Here is a 12,168-nt window from a genome sequence, read left to right as displayed (position 1 = left end):
GATCATTTTAACTGGTGATCCGAGCAGTGGAAGTCAAAACCGACCAGTTTAACTGGTGACCTGGACGGTGAAGGTCGAAACCGACCAGTTTAATTGGTGACCCGAACAGTGAATGTCATAGCCGACTAGTTTAACTAGTGACCTGGACGGTGAAAGTCAATGTCGACCAGTTTAACTGGTTAGGAGACCTCGGACTTAGCCAAATAAAGCTTGCTAGAAGGATGTAAGGGGCTCAAGATAAAATTTGAAAATTCCCACTTAGGAGAAGTGTAGCCACTAAGACTCCGTCAACAAGAAGGGTAAATCAAAAAATAAGCACTACATTCACCGCCAGGCGAAGTATAGCCACTTAGTCCCCGAGCTTGCTGGAAGATGAAGAATGAATCTTGTAGTAGGGTCAAAGAAAAGAAGTCTGAAAGCTTACCGACATTATCTGATATGCGCGTATCAAGACCCCAGACGTGCTGCAAAGATCAGCATCCTGATCCGAACAGCATGGAGCAGCTTGATAGTACACCGATGAGACGTAGCAAGATCCGACCACCAAGGGAGTTCTCAGCTAAGCTGGCGATGCTTGCACCAAGAATCCGAACACTGAGGAGTCCCCAGCATATCTGGCGATGTCCGAGTACCGAGGAGTTCCCGACGTAGCTGACGATGTCCGAGCACCGAGGAGTCCTCGGCGTAGCTGGTGATGTCTGAGCGCCGAGGAGTCCGGTTAATTGGTCGGCGACGAAGTGAGCATCGAGTAGAAGCAACCGGTGAACAGTCTGATCAACTGGTCGGCGACGAAGTTTATGAACCTAGCGGTCCGACCAGTTGATCGGTGGAGAAGTCAGAGCACCAGGTGGTCCGATCACCTAGACGATGATCCTGTAATGCAAATATGTAGAACGGATAGTACATGATGTAAAAATATATGAACTCCAGAGAAGAATCAGCAATGATGATGAAATAGCATATGCAGCTCGACGATCAGTTAGTGTGAACACTTAGTGTTATTCTAAAAATGTATTTATATTTAATACAAACCGTCCGACCAGTTAGTGTGTAGCTGAGTCTCCAGCCCTAACTAGCCCGTTAACCATAACGCGGAGCGCGGAGCCCATGTGCGTGTAGGAAGAACAACGCGTCGCTAAGGAACCGTTGCCGACCACCCATAACACAGAGGGCAGGCGCTCGTGCACGTGTAGGGATGAGCCGAAGACAGGGCCGTCTCTGGGGACATCCGAGCGTCAACATGACTGTTCAGGGGTTCGCCTTAGACTTAGCTGTATGTCATCTTTAAGATAGTATACATGAAAGAAAATCGTTTGGAGAGCAAACATAGAAAAAACAGCTCGGAGAAACATTATGGCGATATACGAAGATTGAGGAATATTTAGAAAAGTATTAAAGCGTGACTTAGCTTTAAACAGAACGTCTGGTCGGCGGCGTATGGCGTTATCTAGTCGGCGACGCGGGCAGCTCGCTTAGTGGCTGGAACGAAGTAGATCTCGTGTTGGAGTAGGACGGACGTAGTCGAAGCTTGGCGGTGTCAATCCGCGTACGAAGACGTGCGCCATGGTTGTCGAAAGATGTCGACGCGATCAGCCAAGTTGCCACGAAGGATGTTGATCTTGAGTTACGCCATCTAGTTCGCCAGGGATCTGTGCGCACGAGCCCCACGGTGGGCGCCAACTGTCGATAAAAGATGCTCGGCAGTCCTTCGAGGGATATCCCACGAAGGTAGATTGATCGGTGGAGGTGCGCATGATAGGAACCAGATGGTGACACAAGGCGTAGAGACAGTGATTTAGACAGGTTCGGGCCGTCTGATCGACGTAATGCCCTACGTCCGGTGTCTTTGTTGTATTGTATTGAATATGAGGTGTATGTAGATATCGACTAGGGGACCCCTGCCTCTCCTTATATACTCTAGAGAGGTATGGTTATAAGGAAAGTATCCTATTTGGTACTATACAATATCTTGCGGTGCACGTCAACCAGTGCCATACACGGCTTAATCTTGTGCGCTGGGCCACCTCTGATGGTGTGACCCATGTCTTGTCTTATGGATACCGGGGGTCATATCCCCCACATCGATCTTGTCGGCGTCTATGAGCTGGAGCTGCTCGCCCTCGTCCGCATGCCTGGACGGCGCCATGTGCCTACAATAGTAGCGCGATCGGGAGACGGAGGAGTTAAGCGCGAGCTCGGCGAGTGCGGGACACGCGAACGGCGGCAAGAGAGAAGGGGGAGGAGCGGCGGCGCGTACCTACAGCAGGAGTAGGAGGAGGAGGCGGTGCCCGCGAGGCACGAGAGAGCGAGTGTCGGTGCGGGACCCACGGCATACCCCACAAGGAAGGGAGAAGACCTAGTCTAATTAGGATTCTTCCCCTGTAATCTTAGTAGCAGTATTACTCTGTAATCCTACTAGGAACTCTCATTGTAAACTGACTAGGACTCTGGCCTCCTGACTATATAAAGGAGGGCAGGGCTCCTTGGATCGGGAGTTCAGAGAACAATTGTACAACACAATACACTTTACGATCAATCCAACGCAAAGGCTAATGCCGATTGGACGTAGGGCTATTACTCGATCATCGATCGAGGGTCCGAACCAGGATAAATCGACTGTCTCTTGCGTTAACCGTTGAGTTCTGCATACACTGAAGCCCGAACAATACTGCCCCGGGGACCCCCATGGCAAGCTATCGGTGGTCAAACATCGACAGCTGGCGCGCCAGATAGGGACTTTCGGTGACTTTGCATCCGAGAGCTCGATGGACCTCGACAACATGATCTTCCTAAAGGGATCAACATTCATCTTTGGTTCATGGATCTGTGAGGCAGGCGACAATGGCAAGCTCCAAGGCCGTCTCCTCAAAGATTCAGATCATCATCAAGACTTTTTCATTTCAGCGACAACGATAGATCAGCTTGCCGGAAGGTTCACGCACCTCGTAATATCCAATCCAACTCGGATTTTGCGACTTGACGCATCCAATTCAAACTCAAGTTCTACTTCCGAGATGAAGTCTTATCCAAGCTCTTTTGGAAAACCGAGTTCTTTTTCGACAAGGTTCCGAGGCACGATGTCAACTTATCAAGGAAACAACTCAGAGTATAATCAGAGTACTAAAAAGAAGTCGGGCCCTCTTCCGTTCGGACTCCACAACATGACAACATGGCCCGAAAGATCCACCTATCCCATGCTTAGAATGCCACTAAAAGGAGCCCAGGAAGGTCTCGTCTTAACTATAACCTCTCTAGACTACATCGTCCACTGGCCAGGTTCCGTTCCTGAGGATAGCGGCACTCAACTAGTCGACAACGCGACAACAACAGCTCTACCCTATCAAGAAGGAGACTCGATCTATGACCTTGAAGCCTTTATGGAAGTTATTAACAACTCTGGCAGTATGGAAACCAAAGACAATGACAGAACAACTCACGCTAGAGAAGTATTCATGATTCACCATTCTCGATCACCATTGATCCTCCCAGAAGCACCCGACATCAGATCTTCAGATGAATCCAAATCCAACATATCACCATTTATCCAGGGGCACGATGGTGAGACAGAGAGTCAGAGGCAAGCCAGAGAGAGAAAGAACAAATTGAAACAAGGACGTCAACGTCGTGCTAAGCAGCGAAAGGACACTTAGACCAAATATGAGTCAGACCTAGCCGAGTACAATAGAAGAAAATCAGAGCAAGAGGTCAAAGAAGGACGAGCAGCGAATACACCCTACGATAAGATCCGAGAAGCACTAGAAGAACTCAGAGCAACTTCACATCCCAATAAAAAACAAGAACAGCTTCGGGACTTTCTCCGATCAACAGTCCTAAGGATGCACGATGAAAGGGCCCGCTCAAGACTACCAGACAAGTCAACATCTCATGAACAGGAAGATCAAAATCAAAGGAAGTCTGCTTTCGAAAGACTTGGACCAAGTGGAAGTCACAACAGAGAAAGTAGGAGAAATCATAGTCAAAACGACCGGGTTAAACAAACAAGAAAGGCCAGAAGCAAAGCACCTACTCGGACAGCTATGCAAAACTACTCTCACCAAGATAACAGTTGGCAAGAAGGGGGCGCTGAATTAGAATATACAGAAGCCAGAACGCACGATAGATTCCCCTGTTTTGCAAACAGACTTGCTTCAATACGACTACCTCATAAGTTCAAGCCGTCCAACCACTCTAAGTATGATGGCAAGACCAAACCAAAGCAATGGCTCAGGATTTACTCGCAATCGATTGAATTGGCCGAAGGGGACGATGACATCAAGACCTTGTTCTTTCTCATGACCCTAAAAACTAAGCCACTTCAATGGTTTGACAAATTGAATCCAGGATCAATTAGAAATTAGGAGGACTTGCAAAGAGCTTTCTGTGAAAATTTCGAGGGTATTATTACACACCCAATCACCCACGTAGAGTTAAAAGGACTCAAGCAGAAAGGAGGTGAAAGTCTCAGAAATTACTATCGATGATTTGGTGAACTACGAGCTCAAGTACATGACATCACACAACGAGAAGTAATCGAAGCTTTCTCTCATGGAATCATGGCTAGGTGGCAATTTCAAGACTTCTGCAAAGAAAATCCAAGAAATAATAAAGAATTCAGACAGACAGTGGAAAAGATTATTACTGCAGAGGAGAAGACATGAGAAAGATTCCTGGATAGAAACAACAGAGACAACCCAGACAGGCAAAATCCTCGAAACAATAGACATCAGGAGAGAAAGTGTGGTCCAGACAACACAGTAGCAATGACTGACAAATCAAAGAAGTTTTCAAAACCTAGAAGATATGACGACATTGAGAACATATGTTGCCCCTTGCACCCCAATGGAAAGCACACCATCGGAAATTGCTACACCTTCAACGAAAGATACACAAGAAAAGATAGTAAGGGGAACAATAAAGAAGACAATCAGAAAAAAGAAGATGACAAACATGAAGACAAGGGATTCCAAAAATCTAGAGGGACAGTGGCAGTAATCTTCGCCGGGGTTCCAGATTCCAGAAGCAAACATCAAGAAAAGCTAGCGTTACGAACCATTATGGCAGCAGAACCTGCTACACCAAGATATCTCAATTGATCAGAATATCCAATCCAATTGTCAAGAGAAGACCAATGGACCAGCGTAGGAAACACAGGCCATTACCCACTGGTTCTAGATCCGACCATTGTCGGTATGACTGTTATGAAAGTACTAATCAACGGAGGAGCCAGACTCAACATCATCTTTTCAGAAACACTAAGGAAGATGGGACTATAACTCATCGGGATGATTACACCAACAAGTACACTTTTTTATGGCATAGTTCCTGGCAAGGCAGACATGCCACTTGGGCAAATCACTCTACTAGTTACTTTTGGGACTCCCTCGAACTATCGTACAGAGTTCATCAAGTTTGAAGTTGTAGACTTTAATTCATCATACCATGCAATCCTCGAGCGCCCAGCACTAGCAAAATTCATGGCAATACCACATTATCCATACCTATTGCTTAAGATGCCAGGACCTAATGGTGTCCTTTCTCTTCGAAGTGATTTGAAGCGCACCTTCGACTGCGACGTTCAGGCAATCCAAATTACAGCCAAAGCACAAGCCGACAATGGTAGAAAAGAAATAGCCATTATTGTCGTAGAAATAAGCACACCTCTGAAGAAATACGAAGACATGATGCTATACATTGTGGCAACTTCTACGGTGATCAGCACTGCAATTGTCGTAGAAAGAGAAGAAGGGCATGTATATAAAGTACAACGTCACGTATACTACATCAGCGAAGTACTACCAGAATAAAAAATCTGGTACCCGCATGTGCAAAAACTACTCTACGCCCTCCTAATCACTTCACACAAGCTTCACCACTATTTTGAAAGCCACAGGATTACCGTGGTGACAGATTTCCCACTCGGAGACATCCTACACAACAGAGATGCAATGGGGCACATATCTAAGTGGGCAGTTGAACTTAGTGCTCTTAATATCGATTTTACCCCATGGAAGGCAATTAAATCTCAAGCCCTGGCTGATTTTGTGGCCGAATGGACATAAATTCAACAACCTATGTCAAATACCATCCTTGATCACTAGAAGATGTACTTCGACGGATCACTCAAGCTAGGCGGAGCCGGTGCAGGCGTCCTCCAAATTTCTCCAGATGGAAAGCAACTCAAGTACGTCCTTCAGATATTATGGCAAGCTATAAACAATGAAGCAGAATACGAAGCCCTCATCCACGGGTTACGAGTGGCAATTACCCTCGGAATCAAGCGTTTACTCGTTTACGGCGATTCAACAGTGGTAATCAATCAAGTCAATAAAGATTGAGACTGCACCAAAGAAAACATGGGCGCTTACTGTGCTGAAATACGAAAGCACGAAAAATATTTTCAAGGATTAGAAATTCTACATGTCCTACGTGATTCTAATGTTGCGGCAGATATCCTCACAAAACTTGGATCAAACAGGGCGAAGGTCCCACCCGGTGTATTCATAGAGGAGTTATCAGCTCCCTCTATCAAACAACCCGGTGAGATAACCCCTGAAATCTCAGCTAAAGACACCCAGATTTTGGTAATCACCACTTCATGGACCCATATTTTTATTGATTACATCAAAGAGAATAAGTTGCCAGCGGAAAAAGAGGAAGCTACCCGAGTTGTTCGCAGAAGCAAGAATTACATCTTAGTAGGAGACAAGCTCTATAGAAGAGCCGCATCATCAGGAGTACTCCTAAAATGCATCTCATTTGAAGAAGGCAAAGAGATCCTAGATGAAATACACTCAGGTTGCTGTGGAAATCACGCCGCTTCAAGAACACTACTCGGTAAAGCATTCCGCACCGGTTACTACTGGCCAACCACTTTGAAAGACGCAGAAGAACTCGTCAGAAGATGCAAAAGTTATCAAATATTCGCAAGACAAGCTCATGTGCTAGCTCACAACCTCATCTGCATCCCACCCGCTTGGCCTTTCTTCTGCTAGGGGCTGGATCAAGTAGGACCCCTCAAGAAAGCAAAAGGTGGCTTCGAGTACATCTTTGTAGCAATTGACAAGTTCACCAAGTGGATTGAATTCAAACCACTCGCAAAATACAGCGCAACCAAAGCAGTCGAGTTCATCCAAGACATTACGCACTGCTTCGACATGCCCAATAGAATCATCACGGATTTGGGTTCTCCCTTTACAGCCATAGAATTTCAAAGTTGGGCACAGGACTGCAGCTTCAGAATAGATTACGCATCAGTCGCACATCTAGAGACCAACGGACAGGTAGAAAGGGCAAATGGACTCATACTAGCTGGATTAAAACCAAGACTGTATGAAGAACTAGTAGACTATGGATCAAAATAGATTGAAGAATTACCCAAGGTTGTATGGGGGCTACGGACTCAAATAAGCAGAGCAACCGGATACTCACATTTCTTCCTAGTTTATGGATCAGAAGCCGTGCTACCCGCAGACTTGATCTGGATGTCACCAAGGATAGAACAATACGACGAAGGAGAAGCAGAACACACCCGAAGATTAGAACTCAACAGTACAGAAGAAGTCAGAGTAAACGCTACCCTCCAATCAGCAAGATACCTCCAAGGACTAAGATGCCACTACAACAAGAATACCTAGTCTCAATCATTACAAGTCGGAGACCTAGTACTAAGAAGAATATAAAAAACTAACAGACGCCATAAACTACTCAGTCCATGGGAGGGTCATTTTATCGTCACAAAAGTCACCGGACTAGACACATACAAGTTGATAACTAAAGACGGAAAAGAAGTCAACAATACATGGCACATCAGTCAGCTACAAAGATTCTATGCATGAAAACAACTCAAGGGAAAATATGTATACAAGACACAAGAGATCAACGATCATGATCAACAAAGATATCGCTCATCAATAACATATGTATTGTTATGGCTTATCAACGATTCACGATCAATAAAGATGGTCTTTCCACAAAACATATGTCTTGTTATGACTTTCTCTGAAGTTGTCTTCAATAAGCAAAATGGCTGAAAAGACGCCTAAGCATACCGGCCGAGAGCAAAATAGCTGAAAAGACACTTGAGCCCGCCGATGAGGATAGCTAATAAGCTAACACCCGAACTAAAAAGCAAAATGGCTGAAAACACGCCTGAGCATACCGGCCGAGAGCAAAATAGCTGAAAAGACGCTTGAGCCCGCCGATGAGGGTAGCTAATAAGCTAACACCTGAACTAAAAAGCAAAATGGCTGAAAAGACACCTGAGCATACCGGCCGAGAGCAAAATAGCTGAAAAGATGCTTGAGCCTGCCGATGAGGATAGCTAATAAGCTAACACCCGAACTAAAAAGCAAAATGGCTGAAAAGACGCCTGAGCATACCGACCGAGAGCAAAAGAGCTGAAAACATGCTTGAGCCCGTCGATGAGGGCAGCTAATAAGCTAACACCCGAATTAAAAAGCAAAATGGCTGAAAAGACGCCTGAGCATACCGGCCGAGAGCAAAAGAGCTGAAAACATGCTTGAGCCCGCCGATGAGGGTAGCTAATAAGCTAACACCCGAACTAAAAAGCAAAATGGCTGAAAAAACGCCTGAGCATACCGACCGAGAGCAAAAGAGCTGAAAACATGCTTGAGCTCGCCGATGAGGGTAGCTAATAAGCTAACACCCGAACCAAAAAAGCAAAACGACTGAAAATAAGCCTGAACATAAATCAGAGCAATTTCAAGACAAGACCCTCCAGCTCCTTGTTCCAAATAGCAAGAGGCTCAGGGGCTACACTCAGAAGGTCCCAAGAAGCACCACACAGTTTTGCTCAAGAAAGCACTCGGATGACGCTTGTTCCCGCTAGACAAGACTTGAAGGAACAAGACGAGGCTTCCAAAACTCTACCATGAAGTGCTCGGGGGCTACACCAGAATGCTGATCACATCTCGAGTTAAGCAAAAAAGCTAAGATCACTGGTCCTAAGTCTTTTCAATACTAACAAGAACATAAAGTTTATCAAGACAACGATCTACACCGAGTTGTTTCACATGGCACAGATGAAAGCTAGACAAGTACTCGGCAAAACAAGAAAATTTGTCAAATACAACGATCTACATACACCGAGTGGTTTATACAACGCAGATGAAAGTCAGAACGGATAACTACTTGGACAAAATTCTGATCACTTGGACAACACATTTAAAGAGTAAGCAAGGGTTAGACATCCAGACAAAGAAGACGTCAACAAAGATAAAGGATCTTCATTCAAGAAAGCATATAAGTATTCTGTTACAAAAGTCGGAGTACAAAGGTCGATTACATTCAAGCATTGTCATCAGGAGTAGAGACATCAATGTTAAGATTATCTACAATCTTCCTAGCTAAGTCATCAACCTCAGGCTCCAACCTCTCAACAGCATCCAAGTACTCTTGGCTCTCGGCTTCATCGATGACCTTGGACAAAGGAAAATCCAGGGAAAGAACCCAGACCTAGGCAAGAACGTTTCTGGTGCAAAGATGGGCACTACGCTTCACGAACTCCTAGAAACGGGTTGGCACTTGGGGAATGAATTGAGCCCAAGAATGACCATCGTCTGCTGAAGTCTGAAGAAGGTTGGCTACTAAATGAAAAGACTTCCACAAAGCTTTCCAGTTTTCAGTAGCCGTTACCAACTTACCAGTCAAGTCCTCGACGGTCTTTTGGGCCTACACAAGATCTCTGTCAGCTCCACGCCTAATCAATTTAGCAAGCACGATTTCTTCAGCTTGAGTAATTACCTTCTCAGCCTTATTATGGCTAGTTCGAACGAGTGTCTTCATCTCCTTGATACCCTCTGAGAGCTTCTGTTTTTCAACTCGAAGAGCTAGACCAAACAAGAAAATACAAGTTAGCAGAGAAGCAAATTTGAATACAAAGGGAAGCGAAAAAGAACTCACGATACCATGGCACTCTTTCTTCATGGACTCCATATTTTTTATGGCCTCCTAGGCAGCCGCATCCCGCTGTTTTTCCACCTCAACTACCCAGGCACGAATGGCTTTCTCCTCATTCTGATGCGTCTGACGCTCAGACTCCAACTTGGCCCGATAGAGGTCAAGCTCAGTCTTTAGAGTACTCACCTCAGAAGACAACTTCTTCTCGTTCTCAGACAAGAAAAAGAAGCCGGTATGATCATGAGAAAAAGACTGAGCAAAAAGAAAGAAAGAAAAACAAGAAATGAGGATAGGAGAAAAACGAACACCCAAAGAATGAATTGTAGAAAAACTTACCTAGAGCCTTTCCCCAAAAGAAGTCGCAAGGGTCGACAAGCTTCCCTAGGCAGTGGTTAGCTCCGACAATCGATGAGTGGCATCAAACTCTACACCACATCATCAGCCGAAGGCGGACCACCAGAAGCAAGAAGAGGAGAGGAAGAAGACGGCTGAGGCGAAGAAGCCACGACCAGGGCAATCTCCTGGGAAGCAACAGCCAGTACCTCTGATGAACCCACAGCCACGGCCATGGTCACCTCAGGAGCCAGAACGGCCAACCCCTCAGATGAACCCGCTGCCATGGCCACGGTCACCTCAGGAGCCAGCAATTCAGCAACAGTAGACTCTATCCCCCTCACAGCCACCTCGGCGACCATACGTTCCGAGTCCTGAGACTCAGTACGCAAGGGCGCACCAGAGGTTTGATAAGAAGTCGACTGGAGGCTCGGGGAAGACGAAGGCCTGAAAGTTGATAAGGAAACTCATAAAAAAGAATAAGAAAAAAGGAGAATAGAAGCAAAGAAATAAAACTAGAATTCACTTACCCAGCTATCTTCTTCTTCATAAAGCCAAAAGAAGACCTCGCAGGGGGGACCACAGCGGCAAAAACATCACTGCCACCCTACGACAAGAGTGGTGTAGCCGGTACTAGAGCCCCAGAAGAGCTCGATAATGGAGCTATAGAAGAACTCGACGCCGGACCTCCAGAAGAACTGGTACCCGACAACCGATTACTACAAAGAAATCAAGACCAAAGTTAGAACAAAGGAGGGTTTCAACAACAGGAAAATGAAAAAAGAACTGACCGACGCGCAATAAGAGGCACATCATCAACCTCGTCCTCCTCACTCTCAATCAAGGCCACCATGGCTCTAGCTGAAAAAGGACAAAAGTACTCGGTCAAAGGTATAAGCAAACAACAAAAGGATAGAGCGTATTAATATGCTCACCTAAGAGCATGCTAGCTACGACTGGAGTACCTGGACGAGTACTTGTCTGACGGGACTTCTTAGCAGCAGATGGAGCAGAAGAAGAACTATCCACTCGCCCCCTCTTGTCGACACTATGAGGGCCTCGAGGAACTAGATGAGGAACATACTCTTCATATATGTCAGAAAATACGGAAGAAACACCAGGAAGCATTACGGTGGTTTGCGACTTACTAGTTAAAGAAACCCTAGCAAGACTACCCCCAGCCCCCACGATGGCAGGGAGGTCATGAAGGGGAATCGGGTCGACGAAGTTACGCCCCAATTCCTATGAAAAGAATAAGAAAACAAGACAAGAAAGATTAAGCGAAAATAGATATAGCAAAAGGAAATACAAAAAGTACCCACACCAAGAGAAAACAACTTACAGCTAGAGGCGGGTTCTTCGCACAGAACTCGGAGATGGTAAGCGGGACAACGCTTGCTCCTTTCAGCATCTTCTGAAGACGCTCGAGTACCTCCTCGTCGGTCAACTCAAGGGCAGGGACCATGCGTGAAAGATCCTCAGCCCCAGAGTACTCGAAGCCAAAGTTCTCTCGCTCTTTCAGAGGCTAAACACGACGATGAAGAAAACTCGAGATGATTTCAAAGCCAGTCAAGCCCCGCTGCTTTAGAGTGCTTATCCGCTCAAGGAAAGGTTGGATAGCCTGGAGCTTGTCCGACATCAAGGAGTTCTTTTCCCACTGGTCGTTAACTGAGGGACCAGATCTAGAATGTACAGCGAGAGAAGGAATCAAATTGGCGGCATAGAACCAGTTAGCACGCCAATCCCTCACAGAATCAACCAGGTCATAGTCAAAGAACTTGCTTTTAAGATCCTAGCAAAACTGAATCCCGCAGCCACCAAGAACATTGGTGTCTTCACAGCGGGGTTGAGGCTTCAGACGAAAGAAGTGATGGAAGAGAGAAAGAGAAGGAGGAATTCCAAGGAAAGCTTCACAGA

This window comes from Miscanthus floridulus, chromosome 14, assembly GCF_019320115.1.
Source record: "Miscanthus floridulus cultivar M001 chromosome 14, ASM1932011v1, whole genome shotgun sequence".
In the NCBI taxonomy this organism is placed as follows: Eukaryota; Viridiplantae; Streptophyta; class Magnoliopsida; order Poales; family Poaceae; genus Miscanthus; species Miscanthus floridulus.
The sequence above is the reverse complement of the archived record's forward strand: the minus strand, read 5'-3'. Positions refer to the sequence as shown.